The following is a 20,561-nucleotide window of genomic DNA, read 5'->3' on the forward strand; positions in this document are numbered from 1 at the left end:
TGATCAGCCATGATCCTATTGAATGGCGAAGCAGGTTTGAGGGACCAAAAAGCCTACTGCTGCTCCTATTTCTTTTGGTCTGATTAATGAAGCATGCCCTACATTATAATAGTGACCACACTTAAAAAGTACTTTATTTTCTGTAAAATACTTTGGGACATGCTGAAGTTGTGAAAGTTGTTCTCTTAATGCATATCGTTTTTATTTGAACATATGTTCAGCACAGTTGTATCACATTTCTGTTTCTGCTCATTTAAGAAGACATGAGGTCTTTGTAAAAATAGCAGAGGGAATTGATGCAAGTGCATTGAGCTTTGCTATGAGAACTTTCCTGTAATTTTTAGGCTTTAGTTTGTACAGTCAGGTATCTGATGTATGAAGATTCCAATTTATAACAACAATGAAGGCTGCGATAACACAATTCACAGCATTCAGACAGTAACATTATACAGTTGGAGACTGTTAACTTTGAGCCTATTAAATCACTCAGTCAAAATTTCAACCTGTTTGTGCAACACTTATAAGGACAAATAATATCAGCAGTATTGATAAGTAATACATATGATGCCCTCTAGTGACAACAAATCATGATAATGATTATCCCTAATTACATTAAAGTGGAATTTTTAGGTGGATTTTAAATGTATTGTATAAACTCTAGAATAAATTAAATCAAGCTGGTCACAGTTATAAAAGCAGTGTTTTTAAGTCATTGTAACTGTTAAAATGAAGCTTCACAAAATGGATGTTGGTTTTGTATATTCACAGATAACAAGAAAAATCTTTGGGAAATAACTAGTAAACTTAAGGAGAAAACTGAAACACATCCTGCACTGTTATCACTGAATTTAAGTATAAGTAGTTACATAAATAAATCAAAGTGTTAATTTGTACTTTAAGTATCAGGAATTAAGAAACCCAATAAATTATTGAAATAAATGACAGAAATTGCTAGCGAAACTCACCAAGTCTGGCAGCATCTGTGGGGAGAAAGCAGAACTGTTCTAACGAAGAGTCACCATACTCAAAACATTAACTGTCCTTTCTCCTGACATATGCTGCTAGACCTGCTGAGTTTCGCCAGCAATTTCTGTTTTTGTTTCAGATCTCCAGTATCTGCAGTTCTTCATATTGTTTTAACTATTAAACTATTGAATGCTTCACAGTTGTGGCTCACCTGTAACTAAAATGGTCAATGAGTTTCAATAAAAACAGTGACAAACAATACTCAGCAATCAGTAAAGATCATCCAAGTCGATGTATTTTTAAGATACTGACCTTTCACAGATAGCTTGAATAATATTACAATTGAGTTCATAATTCAGCCTTTTCTCACTCCATGTTTCTTCACATTTGAAATTCTTTTAAACACAACAAAGTAAGTATCAATTAGTTATAATTTTTTAATGAGTTGATTTGTACTCCCTGCTGTGCCACCAAATTATGCTATTTTCAGACTTCCAGTATACTTTCTTGAATAAATTTGTTTAACTATCCAATTTTAACGATCTAGTATTGGCCTTAGACTAACTTAGAGATATTTAGTGGCCCAACTTGCAAATTTTCCCTCAAAATTATTTTTCTCTTTCAGATCCCTGAGTATATCGAGATAGTTTCACCTCGGTAAATACATCCTGTTCACTCTATTCAAATACTTTCCATAGATAATATGTGCAACAACTGCTCTGCTTATAAGCTAATTAATTGCTACAAAAGAATTTGTACTTATAATTATATGGGAATTTGCAGTCCAGGTAGTTCATGACAGATTTAAAAACACGAGAACATGTAATTGAGGCCAAAGCATGTATATATGGAATGTTGCTTTAACATCTTTTCCCATAACTTAAAATAATTCCCTTTGCTTGGCACAGTGTCAAAACTGCAGGGGCAGGAAGTGTCATCCAGGTCCAATGGATTCAAATGGTGACAAATGATAATCATCAATTTGGCAATTACTGATGGTAGTCCAGCATGGTCCAGCCTGGAATCTGTGACAGACAAGCGAGACTATGAAACCAGGCAGTTGCTTTGCTGGTTCAATTGCAAACAAACTCCGGCAGTCACAATACCATCTGACCATTGCTGTGGATTGCAATTCAGGGCAATGTTCGATAAAACCATTGACAGTACCTGAATTACTGAGTAATATGTTATAGCTGAGCTTTAAAGAATAATAGTTCCTGTTGCTATTTTTGTTATAGCTCCCACAGTATTGCATGGTAGAAGTGCAAAAACTGCTTTGGTGAAGAATATAACACACCTGACCTATGCCCATTTTTGTAATGTCATGTTACATGTTTTCGTGATTTTAGCACTTGTACTGTTTCTTAGTGGTCTACATGGTTGGAGTTATTTGATTGGTATCACCAGAGGTTTGGATGTAAAGTGCTTGTTATCAAGCTGACAACTAGATGGATGCACAAAATGCTGACTTGTGACCTTGGTGGATTGTGGATGCACTGGTCAATTTGTGGCTGCCTATCAATGAAGTCAAATAGCGTCATGGTTTTGTGCTCACAGTGGGGGGCAAAATGTAACCCGGCCCACAGGAGTGAGTAGAGAGGTAGGCGAGTCTTGGACTCCGAAGGGAAGGTGAGGAATGAAGTGCTCATTGCCTTTTTCACTCCCCGTGATTCTGTCAAGGATGGAAAAGATTAAGGATGGCCTTCCAGTGAAATTGAGGCCATTATTGAGCCAATTAAACAAAATGTATGCCAACCATTGTGGGATATGGGAGTGGAGGCTCTACCAAGCAGCTAGCCAGCCAATAAAACTTGGCAGCCTCCCTGCCTACTTGGTTGGACTGGGATTAGTGTGGCCTCCGTGATCAGGCAGTATGTGTCCCAAAGAGAACACCCTGCCCTGGCACCACCTATGGAGGGGTTCACCACTTCATTTCCAGGTCCCTGGGGTGAAATGGAAAATAAGTGTGCCCTGCCTTCTTTCTTTCTTCTAGTTTCGGAAGAAAGCATCTCTATTGATGGTGTTGCTGAGGCTGCCAGGTTGATTCACCTTGTTAAACACCTTTTGTCAGATGTGGCCAAAAATGATTTAGTTGCCCAAAAGCTGCTCTGCTGCAGCCATTTTTTTTAATTTTAAAATTTAGAAAGTTGATAAAAGGGTGCCTCTCTTTTGAGGATCCCTCTTGCCCATAGAAACATTGGAGCAGGAGTAGGCCATTCAGCTCCTTGAGCCTGCTCTACCATTCCAGAGCATGGCTGACCATCTATCTCAACGTTTAATTCCTGTATTGTCCCCATATCCCCACATAAATCTCCATACCACCTTCTGAATAGAGAAATGACTCCCCATCTCATTCCTAAAAGGCTTGCTCCTTATTTGAGACTAAGTCTCCTGGTTCTAGACTCTCCCAAACATGAGAAACATTCTTTCCATTTCTACTGGGTCTTGCATTTTAAGAACTTTTGTAAGTTTCAATGAGATCACATCTCGTTCCTCTAAACTCCCGAAAATACAGGGACCAGCCTCCTAAATCTCTCCTCACAGGACAGTCTTGCCTTACCAGTAATGGGCCAAAGTGAAACTCTGCTACACTCTCACTGAACTGAAAAAGAGCCCGGTGTGGCTTCCTCTACATCGGGGAAACCAAGCGGAGGCTCAGGGACCGCTTTGCAGAACACCTACGCTCGGTTCGCAATAAACAACTGCACCTCCCAGTCGCGAACCATTTCAACTCCCCCTCCCATTTCCTCAGACGACATGTCCATCCTGGGCCTCCTGCAGTGCCACAACGATGCCATTCGAAGGTTGCAGGAACAGCAACTCATATTCCGCTTGGGAACCCTGCAGTCCAATGGTATCAATGTGGATTTCACAAACTTCAAAATCTCCTGTCCCCCTACCGCATCCCAAAACCAGTCCAGCTCGTCCCCGCCTCCCTAACCTGTTCTTCCTCCCACCTATCCCCTCCTCCCACCTCAAGCCGCACCCCCATCTCCTACCGACTAACCTCATCCCGCCCCCTTGACCTGTCCGTCCTCCCTGGACTGACCTATCCCCTCCCTAACTCCCCACCTACACTCACCTTTACTGGCTCCATCCCCGCCTCTTCGACCTGTTTGTTTCCTCTCCACCTATCGTCTCCTCTATCCATCTTCTATCCGCCTCCCACTCTCTCCCTATTTATTTCAGAACCCCCTTCCCCTCCCGCTTTTCTGATGAAGGGTCTAGGCCCGAAACGTCAGCCTTTCTGCTCCTATGATGCTGCCTGGCCTGCTGTGTTCATCCAGCCCTGCACCTTGTTGTATCGAAAAAGAAACCTAATGCTTCTTTAGTGCTGGAGGGTCTCCCTTTGGTCATCCAGCTTTGAGAGGCCTCTCATCTGCCTTAATTGTTTGGCGATCCAGCCCTCTGGTTAGTATTTAGATAATTCAGGGAAAATGACAGTAGGTGACTGTTTCCCACACAATAAGGCATCTGACCCCCATTTGGCTCTGATTGCAGGGTTTCAAAAGTCCATGTGAAAAATCCTGCCCATGCAAGTGGATTTACTCAAGGTACATACGAGGGAAAGTAAAGCCCGGTTAGGTTTTGGCATTGCAGGCACTTTAAAATGAACTACACCAAGTTTGATTCTGCAACCCAGAACTGTGAACATGGTATACCTTTTAGCTTGGTCTACATTGTTAGTGCTGTGAGGAAACTATGAGTAAAGGAATGACAGAGCAATTCATATGCATCTACTGTGACCCAGTTTCAAAGACTCTGATGCATTTGTTTGAGACTGATCAATAACTGTTGTTTTCTCAGGTTAAGTCCACTAGGGATGCAATCCAAGTGCTGCGGCCCATTGTAAACTAACATCAGATAATGTTGACCCAAAAGCAGCTGATTTCACAATTGACTCCTGGTTCTAGATGTGCATCTCCTTCCAGCCTTCTCCAGGGATAGCTGTGATGTCTTTCAATCAACAGTGCACAGAAATATCAAACAGATCTTTGTCCCTTACTTCAGCCAGGAAAACGGCTTCATCATTTCCCGAAAAGAAATCCCAGAATGAGAGGACTGAAATTCATTCAGCTTACAGGATCCCCCAAGGCTCAAGCAGTAATTGGTGGCATGAATGTCAGAGGCAGAATAATACTGTTTGTGAATGACAGGGGCTTCAAATCTATTAATTCTGAGCATCCAGCAGCAATCATGATGTTTTTCTTTAAAAAAGTTAAAGTGATCTTTAGTGCTTGTCTTAGTTGAAGGATAAGTCAAAGTTGGTGAACGATTCTTACCAAACCAAGTCAAATTGCCCTGTCTAAAAACACTTCACATCTTACTTAAACTGTCATAAAAGTTTCAGCGACATCAAAACTGGTGATGATTCAGCAGACGGTTGCTTTTTTTAAATCACGTAGTGGAACTGTAATAATTGCTTTCAAATTATTTTTAAGCCTGAGGAACAAAGGAACAGCACAAAAATCCCAGAAAAATATGGTATAGTGCAAGTAATTATGTAAAACGTTGAATCTATAATTTTCTCTTTCCCTTGCACCACTGAAGAGATCCAAAGACACAGAGGTGCCATTACAGTAGTGCAAGTCACTAAGGATCTGGGCCAAAGTCTGCCTCAGAATCCTGTTTTCCTTCAAATTGCTGCAGTTCTTTAATTAGCTGCAGCAGCCCAGGATAGCAGTCACCCAGTTCAGGCAAGCATGGAGCCTTATGTGCATCACTGGTGTCAATGAACTATGAATGGTGGGTTATGCATGCAATGTTTATTTTGTCTTTCATAATCATTGTTATCAGGAGTGTAGACTGTAACGAAAGCCAATTATTCTTCGGCAAAATATCTGTGTGGAAATAAACAGTCCTTCAGAGGAAATCTTCAAAGACAATCATCCCTTTCATGAATGCATTGAAAGACAACGCATTTGTTCCTTAGGGTGTACTCAGCAGCTTCAGTGACAACTTTACCACTCTCATTTCCACTGTGAGAGTGATGTGCTTTAGGGAAAAGGATAGTCAGTCAACTTGAATTAATATCAGAACTATGATGCACATAATGCACAGTCACAATGGATGAATTATCTGGCTAAGGAAGTGTTGATGGTGACGTGCTTGCTGAGAGCGCATGTACAATGATAGAGAAGTTTTGTTTTTGGTTTCTTTAACATACATTTGTTTTAAACACCGTCTCCCATCATGTGATGCAGATCTAATGGGATGATGCAATCCAAATTGAACGATGTGGTCTCCATTACTAATTAAGTAGCCTCAACAATACTTTGCCGCCACTGATGACACTTCCATAGCAACTGGAAGTACTGCACTTGAATTTCCTTCAGCAAAAGCTGATAAGTCTCTTATACATTAAACAAGGTTGCAATAAATTCTGATTTTTCAGCACAGTGGAGCAGGAAAAGTACAAACCAAATAAACTAAAGTAGCGGAGCTAAGGCCATGAAATACAGTGCTGCATATGCAGAGAGGTATTGCGTGCAGTGTTTGAGGAGGATTGAGGACCTTATGTGAGCCATAACTAGCCACGTAAGGTCTCTCATAGGCCTGAGGACAGATGAGATAGTGGTCACACTACCTACCTCCCATATAATGAGGAATGGATCAGGGGTGGGTGGGTAGGGAAGAGATGGGCTGACCAACTCAACATATTTTATGTGCTAACCCCAGGAAAAAACATGCCTGGCTGGGGTGCATAAAACCAGTTCACAATTAATGAGATTCTGTCAACAATTTTGTTAATGACCAAACATTGCAAGGAACTGAAACACATCTAAAGCTTTGAACAATTTGATTCATATAAGGCTGGGAGTGCAATTTTCTGCTTGTTAAGGTGTTTAATAGCTGTGGTTATGGCAAGTGAGTTGCAATTGAGTGACTTGAATTCTTGCATGGTCGTTATGACAGTAACTACTGACAAGAAATTGCTGAACCTTTACTTGGGTGATTTGGTGGTGGCTTAAATGCTTAAAAAAAAAATCAGAATCAACGGTTGTGGTGGTTCTGTCCATATTTCTGGGCCAGGAGACCTGAGTTCAAGTCCCACTCCTGCCAGAGATGTGTCATAACAAGTTGGTTAAAGTAGTTATAATCTGAATCAATGTTCTATAATTATTTCACAGGGCCTTGCCAGGCATGTTTTGGCAAGGAGGGGGCATGAGAAATAAATAATGGGGAGGCTAGCCCACTACCTTTCTGTCCCCCTCATATCCAGTCCTTATAATACTATAACAGGGTAAAGCACCCCTAGGTCACCTAGATCTGGGTCTATTAACAGCCATAAGTGGCCAGTTAACACTCTGAATCCACCTCCCAATGGGCAGTACACTAGGCAGCGACAGCTTGCTCAGAGTGAGAAGTGAAAAGTGCTGGAGAAACTCACCAGGAACTGCGGAGAGAGGAACAGAGTTAACATTTCAAACCTGATGTAACGTTTTTTTGTCATTTTTATTATTGTGCTTTTATTATTATGAGAGTGAGAAACCTATTTATTAAACAAATTTGTTGGAAAGATGGGTAGGAAGGTGGTGGGGAGGGATGCCCTCTGGACATCATGGGAACCCAATCCCAAGTTGGAAGACACAGCCCTTTATGTCTGTTTACTTGGTTTACAAAACACCCTATGCCCCCAAACAAGCTCCTGAATCCCTCCTCACACAAAACTCTCAACTTATGCCTCTTTGGTGACTTTGTGTGCTTTTCCAGGGTCTCCTTACAGTCCCATCAGCAAGCACTACTTCATGGCAATGCTAGAACTAGCAGATCAGCCATGATCTCAGTAAATGGTGGAGCAGTTCAATGGGCTGAATGGCCTACTTGTGCTCCTATGTTTTATGATCTTAACTGCCAGCCAATCAGAATGGGTGGTAGCTCTTGAGGGCAGGACTTCCTGTTACTGAGGGATGGAACTGAATTTTCTCCCTGAGGAGCAAGCAGTTCCTCTTCCCCATTTCCACATAAATTGCACTTCAACAAACAAAAAGCTGAATCATACTTTTTTGGCTGCGAGTTACATTGAGTTTTTTGGAGAAATCCTTGCTACAAGGTCCAATGAAATTTTTTTTACCATATCTTACCAAATATGCCTCATTAACTACCCATCATGCTCCAAAAGCATTCCTCATGCCTGAATTCAGCTCCATCTCACCACACCTCTCAGAACAGCTCATCACCACTCAGTGGATATCCGCTCGAAGACCAGTATCACTTGCACTTGAGCCATCTTTGAAAGGCCACTGTGCACACAGACAAGTGGGAGAAAGCTGTTGTGATTCCTCACCAGTACCATTATGGTGTAAAAAACCATGAAGCAACGCTACCCGTGGCATATAGCTAGCATGGTTGACATCCCACCTCTATATATGCAATCCCATTCTCACACAGTTACAGCAGAAATATGAGTCATAATCTTGTAGAGGTGACAAGAGATCTCAGCTTTCATTTGGAGAGTGAATAAGATAGCCCCTCCTGCCAATGCCTCTTTTCAGGAAGGCACAGCTCATGCGAATCAGGCAACTAATAGGCTAGCACTTGTCCATTCCCTGGGATCAAAAACATTTCAAGAGCTGCTAGTCAATCAGAGTCAGCAGCTCTTCGGTACTGAGCACCCCCACTGGGAGGGTGGTGGCTGCTGCTGGTATGGCACCCACCCAAGGTCCTGGACCAAAGAAGAACCTGGGTGGAGGGGAGGACCCATGGGGATTGTGGGATTGATGGGCAGTGAGTCTGGCATCTAGCAGCACCCCCCCCTTCCATTTGTCATGCCCCTTGATCAGGAGGGATCACTTTCCCCGAGCTAAGAGCTGCAAAGAAGCACATCAGAATTTGCTCATTGTAACCTCAGCATAATGTACACAGGTAATCATCAGATGCCATTTCCGCCACCTCCAGCAAGATGCCACCACCAGACACATATTCCTCTGCCCTCCCTTGTCCGCCTTCCGCAGGGACTGTTCCCTCCGGGACACCCTGGTCCACACTTCCTTCACCCCCAACACCTCCCCACAGGCCTACGGCACCTTCACCTGTAACCAGCGAAGGTGCAACACCTGCGCATTTACCTCCTCCCTCCCCAGAATCCAAGGGCCCAAACATACGTTCCAGGTGAAGCAACACTTCACCTGCACTTCCAAGAATCTAATCTACTGCATTTGCTGCTCACAATGTGGTCTCCTCTACATTGGGGAAATGAAGCGTAGACTTGGTGACCGCTTCGCAGAACATCTATGTTCTACTCGCAAAAAAGACCCTGAACTACCTGTTGCCTGCCACTTCAATGCACCACCTTGCTCCCTGGCCAACATCTCTGTTTCTGGCTTGCTACAGTGTGCCAGTGAAGCCCAACTCAAGCTGGAGGAATAACACCTCATTTTCCACTTGGGGACCCTACAGCCCTCCGGACTCAATGTTGAGTTCAATAATTTTAGGGCCTAAACTCTCCTATGTCCCAGCACCCCCACCCCACACACCAGGCCTTGTTACCACATAGCCTGCCACTACACACCCCCTGTTGTTAGTCACTAACAGTCCCCATTAACAACTACTCACCCTCCCAGCCTGATCGTTAGCAACTGTCTGTCCAACTGTCTTTCTCTCTCTTTGGGCTCTATCCTATCGTTTATTTCCTACCCCACCCACCTCCCTATTTTCTGCACATAAACTGACGTTTTCCCAGCCACCATCAGTTCTGAGGAAGGGTCACCAGACCTGAAACGTTAACTCTGTTTTCTCCTCCACAGATGCTGCCAGACCTGCTGAGCTTTTCCAGCAACTTTGTTTTTGTTCCTGATTTACAGCATCCACAGTTCTTTTGGTTTTTATAATGTACACACTGCTGGGTATACATCAGTGGCGATGGGGTGGTGCCCTTAAGTAACTGTCCCACATAAGAGCCTCAATTGGCACGGAGTGGGCAGGCTATGCACTGGCTTTCCCACCATCGACTTAATTGGGGTACCCCAATTGTATCTCTATCCACCACCTTCCCAATCCATTAAATACCCACCACCACCAATTCACCAAAATTGTACCCACTATCAGTCCAAAGTGGTGTGGGTAATGTAAAGAAGGAAGGATTGAAAAACATTCCACAGGGATATCAGTGAGATGAAAATGGAGAGGCTGGATGGAAAAGTAGTGCGATGAAAAAGCTAAAGGCCAGCATTTCAGCAAAATGCAATATCATATCAGAGACTGAAGACAGGACAAAAATAATTCCAACAGAGAAATAAACCTTATAAATAAACGATTGCTTCTCAATTTGCAGATGTCATATAAGTATTGATAAATGTTTAAACAATTCATGGTTAGATATAATCATTCATTTTCTGACAATTTTATCTCACCCCTCTCCCTTGAAAGACCTGACTGTTTGCTAGTATTCAACATCACAGATTCTTAATGGCCTTCCAATATCACCAAGGCGAGTAACAAACTGTTGGCAATGGGGTAAATGTGAATGCATTTAATTCTGTTCTCAACTAATATCCACAATGGAAAATCATTTTAATGGGGTTACTGTGAAAATACCAGATTTTGTTCTTTATGTTATTAGAAATCTCAAAAATGTCACTAATCTCTAGTATTGTTTACATGTATTTTGACAATCTGTAGTGCTATTTTATAGTAAGATACCATGACCTAGAAAAACCTGATCCAAATTATTGAAGCTTGTTTACAATATATAATGCATTGTTTATAATTGAGAAACGTTTTGATTTAACCAAACCCATATGAAGATAGCAGTCTGCTTATTGACAGAGGTTTGGACAGGAAACCCAGAAGTTGACATATTCTTCCTGGAGTCTATTCTCTTTGGCAGGTTCTCCAGCTGACTGACAATCTGATTAATAGATTTGCCAGCTAGCCAGATGGGAGGAACTCTGGGGCACACTCTGAGAGTAGGTAGTTTGGATGCTTGTTTGCTGGGTTAGTGATTTCTGGGAGAGCAGGGACTCCGATCGCCAATTCAGCTCTGAGTACAGCCTGAGTATAGAGGAAAGAAAATCTCTTTTTCCTAGCCCACAAGCTGTGCTACATAGAGACTTATCCTCTCTTCAAAGCTTTCCTCATCGCCCCTCAGCAGCTGGGTGTCCAAAGCCCTCACCATTATTAAGCTTGCAGGTTAGATGAGGGGTGGCAGCTTCATTAAGATATTTTACTTTGCTAACCTCCTTAAGGTTTGTTGGTTGCCTGTCCTTTGTCCCACCTCCACATAACACAGACGGGAGTAAGTTGGGATCAAGTTTCAGATTTTTAACACATGCCCTGACCCAAACTCATATAATTTTCAGTGTTTAAATTCACTGCAAGGTTTGGAAGTTCCAGCTCCTTTAGGGTTCCTTCATAAAACATTATTAATGCATAAGATAGCACTTAATTTATTTTTCAAAATTTATTATCAGTTTTTTGTCCTCAATCTGTGATCCCCATGTCTTGTCTTTTTATTCCCTTATGATGATTCAAGGAATATTCGCCTGACCCCCCGATAGGCCCAACATCCGAATTGATAACCATGATGTTTTTATACAACATTAAATCATTTCTAGCTTTACTTATTCAATTCTATTATTAATGACATCTTAATGTTATAAAGAAGGGTGTAAGCATGGTAACGAAATGTCTGCGAAACAACAAACCAGCTCGAAGGGTGTAAGTGTGGTGAACTGTGTACGATTTAGAAATAGAGAACTGGTATGGATAATTTTGAAAAAAACACACGAGGCAATCATCATTTCGTAGTGTACAAGAACTAAAAATGTCTGTGTACTTGAAATTGGGAATGTAAGCATATTACTTTAAGATCATTTTATTGTTGGATTAATAAAACATTCAAAAAGAAGTAAAATACCTGGGCCAAATTTCCAAAGAGTGACAATCTCACACAAATTGCCAGCTCACTCCTTTCATAGATAATGAAAGAGCTCCACCATTCTGACAGGGAATTCCAAGCAGGGCTCCTTCAGAAATGAAGAGTCATATTTACAGTCTCACAGATCCCTTGTAGCATGGAGCAGTTTGAGGAAGACAAACAACACCTCCTTTTTCACAGTAGTCCGTTGCCATATTCTGAAGTTTAAAGGTCCACCATCACAGACAGCCACTTTGAAAGCAGCTACGAGATGATAAGTACTAACAAACTTGCTAGGTCAGGGTCTAGGGTGTAGGGAAGGCTGGGTTTCTACCTTTTCCTAATGATGTTTAACAAATTTCTTTGTTCCTCCACTCCCCACAGTACTTCGTCTTCTGTTTTTCTTTTGGTTCTGCATGTTTTCCATTCTCCTCCAGCCTAACATTTCAAAACTATTTAACATGCTGGTCACCTATTTCCATAAGATCCAGGTCTCACATCCAAGTAAAACAACATCCTGAGTCAAGCTCTTTCAATTTTCATTTCGAATTTGTAAGGTCTGTTCTCGCCAATTATAGCCTTTGTTGTAGCTATCCTTGTTCTTATTCTTCTGTTGCATTTTCCAGCTGCAGATACTATGCTTCCCAAATGCTTGAAGTCTTCTACTTAGAGTCATAGAGGTTTATGGTACAGAAAAAGACCCTTCAGTCCATCAAGTGTGCGCCAGTCGAAAACACCCACTTAATTTTTCTAATCCTATTTTACAGCACTTGGCCCATAGCTTGGTATGTCTTGGTAATACAAGTGTACATATAAAAATTTCTTGAATATAGTTCTCTCCTTGCTACAAATAAATTAATAAATTTAGGTGATTTTGGAATATGTATTTTTTTTTGACATAATGTTGTGAAATTGAAGGAACTGTATCTATAACCAAGTTTATCAATTCCATGCTCAATATTGGAAGATTCTTTAGCTACTATTGAGCCTCACATTATTATCTTTGAACCTGTCATGAATTTGCAAAATCAAACATTGTTATCTCACTGTCTATTTCTCCAAAATTTGTTGATTTGTTCCACTTTTCCACCATTGTTGGCACCAGTTGAATAATTTACATCAATTTCCTGTGCATCAATTCTCCTTGTGAAAGTTTTATTTCAAGTAATATCTGATTATATCTACGCCTACAAAAGTCCTATTATTTACTGTCAGTGAAATGTTAGATCCAGTAGATCACAAAGCCATGAAAGCACATTGTTACTGCAAGAAAACTCTCCCAAGGATATTTACATTTTGTAATCTGATAACTGCCCCTTGGGGCTCAGAAGACTGAGAATTCTTTGTTCTATGCTCAATAGCCATTGTTACACCAACTACATTAAAACCAACAGAAAACCATACAGCCTAATGTTGACAATTCTGATTGAAATAATACAAAGATTGTTTTGCTGCATTCCTGTCCCATTATTTCATTTTTTACGGCCCTTGGGAAATTATTACCATGGTCATTATAGAAAAAGGAAACCTGAGTATATGGCAATTTCATTCAAAATTTACTATCCCATAAACTAATTTTTCCATTGATGTTAGATCTACCAAATTCTCATACTGAACAAGATAAACTAAAACTTGTCAATTTCAACACAGGAGGTTACCATAACTTTCTACTTTAGATAATATTTTCCTCTTTAGCTCAGCAATATGCTTGCGCATTTAATGTTTTAGCAAAAATCTGTAGCTCGGGTTGTGGCTGGACCTGTTGGTTGGTTCGTCGAGCTGACTGGTTTCCATGCAAACATTTCTTCCCCCTTCTACTCTACGCCAGCTACTTCTGAAAGACGAAAGACTCCATTCCCACAATGAGTAGGATGACTGTGATATACAAAATACTGTGCAGCAACTGCGAGAAGAAATATATAAGCCAGACGGGCAGGAGACTCACCACCAGAATACATGAATGCCAACTCGCAGCAAAACGGCACGACCAACTCTCCCTCATTTTTATTCACTCTAACAAAGGAGCACTTCAGTTTAACTGGGACACTGTAACAGTACTAGGACAAGCAAAACAAAGACAAGCACGAGAATTTCTGGAAGCCTGGTTTTCAACCATTGGTACCATAAACAAATATGTTGAAGTAGACCCCATCTACATACCACTACAGAGCAAAACCGGAAACAGAACTACCCACCATGACAGATTGTACCATATAAATTCAGAACAAAACACAACAACAACACTTCAAGGGAGGCTAGACAGCGCTGAAGATATCATCTATAAAGGGGATTAAGTGTTTGCATGAAAACCAGTCAGCTCGGCAAACCAGCCAACAACTCCATATGTAGTGTGTTCTAAAACTTGCACTTTAATTATATAAATCTTCTCTTGCTTTCCTGTCTTCAGTTGACAAAATTTTATATTGACCGTGTAAGTATTTCAACACATTTGCAACTTACACCTATTCAGTATCCACCAGAAGAAATTCATTTAAAAATCCTTAATAAGAAACATTTTTTTCGAAAAAAATCTAATCTACATATTATTCATGATGTGCTGCATCATTACATCAATCTATCAGAGAAGTTGGAAAGCTTTTTATCATATCCTCCTTGATTATAATGTACTTCTCAAAAAACATGCTTAAAAATCACTATACTGTCGCTTTTCTACATCTAAGAGCATCAGTTCTTCCAGACCCTACAACATTTCGCTCTAAATTTGTGTGAAGGATTATGATCTAGGACTTCAGAATTCCATTATAAATCATAAAGATTGTGGATTTTCTACCCATTTCTCTCCAGTCACAGCTATAGGCTTTACTGGACAGACAGACCAGATAAGAGAAAATATGTAACAGATTAGATTGAGAGATTGGATTTTACCTTACTATTTATAAATTCTAATCTGTGTGTCGACTGAGCCATTTTTGAAATGCTTTTTGATAACTTGTCAAGTCGCCTAAATATCAAGATAGTGAAACTTAAAAATATGGTTCAAACATTTTCCTAGTGCACATTAATGCACAAAAGCAGTTCATACTGAGTTATATTCAACTGCCTGTATGCTTACTTTCCCATATTGCCTCTATTTTGTTAAGTCTGCCATTTTTTCTTTCATTTTTTCTTACAGAAAGGTGATTTATGAATTGCACATACTTAAAGTCAAGTATCCATTAGGTACAATTGGAAAGCAAAAATACATGAGTTAGACAATATAGTCCAAGCCTCTTTAGTCAACAGAGGAAGTATAACACAGGAGGAGTCAAGCAGCACAGATGCACCAGTTTAAAACAGACAGTTTCTCCCTTTGGTGGATGAGAAAGGCCTTTGGTGAACATTTTTTTAGACATAATAATTATCTGTTATATTAATGGTGCCTATTGTATAGCCATGCCCTACATCTCCTCTTGACTTATTGCCTTGAGATCTCCTCTGAATGCTAGATGCAAAAGTCTAATAGGTGACCTCTAAGCCCAGTGTTCAAGCAATGCCATATACAGAAAAAATTGAATAATGTGAAAGTATATCTACTCTCATACAGGCCAGCAGAATACCAAAGTGTGCTTGGGGGAAATAATCAACCACAACTCAAGTTGCTTTCTACATCGGTTCTACAGAATCAGTGAATCGTATAGCACTATATCAGAAACAGAAACAGGAACTACCGGAGAAACTCAGCAGGTCTGGCAGCATCTGCAGTGTGAAAGCAGTTAATGTTTTGGGTCCAGTGACCCCTCTTCAGAACAGCACAACATTAGACCATTTTTTCCAATCTGTTCGTAGCAGCTTTAAGAAAGAGTCATCAATTGGTCCCACCCTTCCTGAGCCATTGGAGTGCATAAGCAGCAAAGAACAAGCAAATAAAATATGTGAGGGCTTTGTATAGGTAAGGAGTACATAACAGAACAGACAAGATTAGGTAAAAAGCAAGTTTTGAGCTGTCTATGCAATAAATGCTGCCGTTGAGTCTGTGCCAGATTTACTTTCAGTGTGCCATCTTCTTTTCCACCTGTTTCCAGGTTTCCTGAACAAATTATGGGGTGGAGAGTACTGTTCGCATCCAGTTACAATGGAAGCTGTGTCATTTGAAGCCAGTTCTAATCATGCAAGATGTGTTGGCAATGTGCATCTGGTGGGATAGGTAGACCATGTCAAATGATGTTCTTAATGTTGCAGCAAACTTTGTATTTCACCAACTCCAATTTGAAGGTATTTTTAATTGTCGGTAGATTATCTTCCAGACTGCAGCCAATTTACAAACATATTGTAGGATACACTTCATCAGCAGAGTGGATGGGAAAGCATCAGAATTCAAATAACCATGCATAGCTGGCAGAGGCTTCTGCGAGGTGAGTCCTAATTCTGCATTAATGATGCACTTAATGAATTGCCTAATGAATTCATATATACATGTCAATGTAAAGTAGTTGGTCACCAGAGGCTTTAAGGAGAAAATTTTAAGCCAGATGATGCTATTGTTATATAGAACAAGGGATCATGGGTGGATACCTGGTGTCTGCATATAGAAAAAAAATCAATGCTGAATATGCAGAGTTAAAGATGAAGTAATGGAAATGCATAGCTAATGTGCACATTTCAAGAAATTATTTTCCAACCTGAATCCCAAATGAGGACATTAGTCTAGGGGGAATTTATTTGCCTGATATTTGCTTTGGGCAAGTGTATTGCTTCCTTTTGATCTTTGTTGACAGAATGAAGACAAAATGCTCAGTCAATCAATCACAGTGATACCACTGCAGAACAATGGATCTCATGTTATTCTATTATTTAGTCTTCAAAATCTGATTTTTTTTTATTGTGTTCCAACCAAAAAAATAAGCTTTCACTCTGAATGACTACTGGCTAATTATTTTCTTCTTTTTTCACTAACTTGTCACTGCTTTGTCAAAAACATTTCCTGTAATGGATCTTTGTAAAGATTGTATTATTATTAAATGCAATTCAGTAAATCGAACTTAATGGTCTTCTTATTGAAGATCCCCAGCTGATTTTTGGATTCTTTTTGAAGTAGTAACAGCTGCAGGCAATGCCACCACAATAAGTCCAGAATTCGTTATACATATTTAATTGCAAGTAAAGGGTATGTTGCTCTCATATGAAAATTACTGACTCCTTTAAATGATATAAGAAAGTATTATTAGATAATTGATCAAGGGAATGCAATAAAGGTCCTAAATGTGAATGTGTGGTTTCTGTCAGATAACCTGTATTTCTGTGTTCCCATGATCAATTATAAATTAGCCAAGTCTTTGAGCAAAAGTCGCTGGGTTCATTTATATTCTTTCCATTAGTTGGTGGCTCAGAGTGGCATACAGTTTGGTGTTTGTTTCATAGACCAACACAAAAATAGTACCAAAGAAAATAAGGACAGGTTAATGCTTACACAGGAGACATCAAAACATAAACCAATTTCATTTTGTTAGATCTCTTTAATTGTACTTTATTAGATTGCTGATATGTGAATGTGTAATTTTATTTTTACCAATGTACAGCACAGAGTGCAATGAGAGCCAGGCTTTCCTTTACTTGGACTGCACAGATCAAAAGTGAATTTTTTTGCTTTTCGGTTATACTGATGCAGAGCAATTAACCAAATTTCAGAAGGCAAAGGTTCAGGGGAAATGTTGCTATTGTACAGTGCAGTGTCTGATGCTGTAGAGGCAATCATTGCATCTATTTAGTGTGCAGAAAGGTCTGGGACCAACAATTAGATGCATAAACAATTAATCTGTTTTTGAAGGCTTTCTTCATTAGCACTATGGAACCTTTAACATCACTTCAACCAGGAGATTGGACATTGGGTGACATATCATCTCAAGAATGTCATCTCTGGAAGTGCAGCACTCCCTCAGTACTGTAACGGAATTCTTAGTTTCAAATCTTGCACATTTTTGAGACAGTTTCTAATTGAAATGGAAACATAAAAGGGAACTAAAAAGGGAAATTACCTTTCCAATTTCCAAGGAAACTAAGACTAAAAATTGAAAGCCAAAAAGTTTGATGAAGGTGGTTGAAATCTTGTAAAGGGAGATATGACAGCACTCAGAACTCAATAATAAATGATGAGTACAGTGTAGGATGATGGAGATTCAGAATTTTAAAAATGTGCAAAGGTATAATTGTGGTTACTGTTACTGTTAGGTGAAGATAACTTTGATGGATCTCCATCATTCAGAAGGTTCTGCACATATATGCCATTTTTGTTACACACCATGGAATTCAGGCCGGTCTTGTACTGCTTTCAACTGAAACTCAGGTTTAGTTTGAAAAGAGAAGGAGCTGAAATTCTTTTTGGGGAAGACAGAACTTTGAGGATTTTGAGAGTAGGACTGATGACATATATACAGGATGGACTGCTGAGAAAATTTGTAAGATATATTCTAGATTTATCTGCAACTTTATAATTGAACACAAATTGCCTATTAATCCATGTTTACTTTAGCTTGATTCTGGATTTTAGACAGCAAGGCTTTAGCTAAGTCCCCTTTGTGTTGAATGCAATTTGTGCAATGTAAAACAGCAATCTGTGTAAATTGTGACATTCATGGAACATGGAGTTCCAAGAGGTTGCTGCGCTTCACTGTTGCAAAATACTAGCTACATTCAATGTAGCTTAGGAACAAGTGCAGGGCTTCTTGCAAGGTCTTCAATAGATCACACAAAACAGTTTGAGGGCCACTGAAGAGCATTCAAAGGTTACAAGCAGCTGAGGACTAAGACTGCGAATTTTGTTTGATCACTGCTAGTTCTACTGGACGTGTCAGATTCTAGAATAAAACCTGGTTTGATTATATTTTTTTTAAAAACTTAATTAATGTGATCATTCACTGAAACATGGTTGCACAAGGCTACAGAATTTATTAAATAACTAAACAGAAGATTTTTATACAAAAGATGAAAATAAAGGAAAAAATATAGCTATGCAAATATATAGAAGGCTGAGTTATTGGTGCTGGGTGAACCTTGGCTGAGGCTTTGAGTGTTAAAAAACAAACTATATTGAATGTAAACTTAGATCAGAACCACACAGACATAGAGGAGACAATGAGCTTATTAGTTCCAAAACCCAGAGCTTGAGTTGCTTCAGTTGGAGGCACGTAGTGCACACATGATCATTCAGAACACCAGAAGCACCTAGAATTTCCCACATCATACGGGATGTGCATATCACTGGCCTGAACTCCCCAGACATATTTTAACAAAATCAAATATGAAACCCTGCTTTTATTTGTCCCTTACTCCTAATTAAGTATGGACTAGGAAAAAAAATCTTATTTTTGTTTATGCCAAATAACCAGAACCCCTTAATTGTAACAGGTAAATAAACTTAGGTATTGAAGTTCTGAAATATTAATTATCTATAGTTTTTACGTTCAGTTTTTAAGCTTTACTTATGGCCTTAGTTTAAATTTGGGGGCTCTTGTGGAATTTGGAATTCCCAGGCAAACATGAGTGGTGGCGCTGACTGATGCTAAGGCTAAAAAGATTTTTACAGTTGATTTTACTAAACATTTTGCAAACCAAAATGGCTTCATAAGTTGTTCTGACTTTTCTGAAGAGGGAGGATTTATTCATGAGTGATTGCAAAAAAAAACACAAAATTGGGTTAAAAGCATTTGCCGAAAAGTAGGAGCTAGAATTTTTAAAGCGTAGGCTAAGAAAGCAAGTTAGTTGAGGTAATAGCACAGCATCTGGAACTGGAAGAAGAGTTTAACTCAGGTAGAAGGCTGCGTGAGTCATCTAGAATTCAGTTGCAGTTAAAGCAGCCTGAATTAGAAAAGGGAAAAAATAAATGAGAAAACTCAAACATGAAATAGAAAAGGCAAATATTTGACATTTACTTCATTAAGTTAAGCCTTTGTAGCTTTGTTAATATGATATATGCAAGTGTGTAAACAAAGGGGTTATCTTTATACTCTATAATATGCTAGTTGTTAGAATTTTATGATAAGAACTTAGTATATTATCCAAGCCATTGCAATGAAAACTTCAGTCTTGTGAAGCTGTTTTCCTTCTAACACCAAAGCATTATTTGCTGTATGCAATTTGCACTATGTTAACCAGCATTCCGGGAACAGAGCATTCCAAGGCTTTGCTACACTTGAATGTTCCAAAATATTAACTACATTCAATACTATCCAAAAACAAGAGCAGGGATTATTGCAAGGTTTTCAAACAATGCAAGTTCACTGAAGAGCAATTTATAGGTTACAGATTTCTAACCTATCTGCCACCTTCAACCCTGTGGGAGTACAAGCCATTGAGAGTGAACCTGCACTCAGGATATCTGGGCCCCCTTGCCATAGGCATTCTCAGGGTCAACCAACCAAAACTCCAAGGCCAACTGGCTCCACTATGGGTAAAGTTTCCCCCCACCCCTCCCCACGCACACCCCACTCCAGCCCCCAAGCTGTGGGCACTGGGATCCACCTAGATGTATGTAGTGGGAGGGAAAGGAAAATGATGAAAATCCTCATAGGTGGCACAATATGTTTGTAAATATTTATTCACTTTTCATCAAAAAGTTGGTGAATGAATGTCATCTTAGCTGCATCTCCAATTATGAAAGTAGAGAGTCTAGCCATCCTAACTGCCACATGATGTTCTGACCCTATCTGAGCAAAGGCTATCTTTTCCAAAGCACCCAAACTAACATGAAACTTGTCATGATTTATTGAGGGATCATCAAATGTTTTGAAGGCTTCCATATGTT

This window comes from Rhincodon typus, chromosome 20, assembly GCF_021869965.1.
Source record: "Rhincodon typus isolate 14 chromosome 20, sRhiTyp1.1, whole genome shotgun sequence".
NCBI classification, from domain to species: domain Eukaryota; kingdom Metazoa; phylum Chordata; class Chondrichthyes; order Orectolobiformes; family Rhincodontidae; genus Rhincodon; species Rhincodon typus.